At 37.6% G+C, this 994-nt stretch overlaps 1 protein-coding gene across 2 annotated transcripts in view; it reads right to left on the bottom strand.

The window, feature by feature from the left end:
* Nucleotides 1-994, bottom strand: part of cemip (cell migration inducing hyaluronidase 1) — a gene marked incomplete in the record, with an annotated part of 167875 nt that overhangs the window by 86839 nt on the left and 80042 nt on the right.

The raw sequence follows: 994 nt of genomic DNA, 5'->3' as shown, positions 1-994 counted from the left end.
ACACACTGGACCTTTAAAATATTTTATTCCATTATTCGTAAGTGATACGACATCGTCATCGCAACATATTGTCACACCTGTTTCATCGTGCATCGTCGTTTGTTTCTTTTTCCCCTGCCGTCCACAAGGCGCTGTCCATCTGCTGCCTACTGTCGGCCTGAATCCATGTGAATGCAACATAAATGGATTTGCCGAATACGTCTTTGAGAAACAGTACATGCTGCCTGTGTAGTACTGTCAAGCTGTTGCACTAAATTACGAACAGGACAGGATAAAAAATATGTTTTCATCAGAATTTGTGCATTTTATTACACAATGCAATGTGGGGTCAAGGTCAAGTATAAAGTTTTACTTTGTTCTTTTGCATAATTTGGGTGAAACAATCCTTTAGTTATTTGCATTCCAGTCCAACTGAAATTAAACTGTATGTTTTTGTTCTTCTAGGGCACTGTTTCTCATACTTTGGGTATGCAAGCTGCCTCTAGGGGCATGCAGAAGAATTCTTTTAAAAACTACTATCTATAGAAGTACTATTAAAAATAATAGAGAATATGGAATGAAAATACATTAACTATGAGATTGCTATAATTAAATTTTAAATGAGTTTTGCATAGTTTCAATATTAACCTGCTACCTAGTCATGTTAATGCACTTAGCGCATACATACAGCCATGATTATTTACAAGCTAAAATCTGATGGCAAGATTTGCAGTCTCTGCAAATGGGGACTATTGGCAAGAGTGGACCAAGAGTACCCCTTTTCCACCCAATTAGCTCTGGTTCTCCTAACCAGCTAGTCTCTGACTGCATCTGTCTGCTGTTTGGTGCTGGGCAGGTGGTGTAAAGTGTGCTGAGAAGAATACACTACACCCAGCATTGTAATGACAAGTCAAAATTTATTTTAAAAACAGGAAAAATATTTATGTGTTTGAAAGTGACAGCATTGTTTTCAGTGCCATTTCCTAGATAAACAATTAAGAGCTCAATGTGCCCC

This window comes from Morone saxatilis, unplaced genomic scaffold, assembly GCF_004916995.1.
Source record: "Morone saxatilis isolate NCDOM2014 unplaced genomic scaffold, NCSU_SB_2.0 Contig11, whole genome shotgun sequence".
Lineage (NCBI taxonomy): Eukaryota > Metazoa > Chordata > Actinopteri > Moronidae > Morone > Morone saxatilis.
The sequence above is the reverse complement of the archived record's forward strand: the minus strand, read 5'-3'. Positions and strand labels throughout refer to the sequence as shown.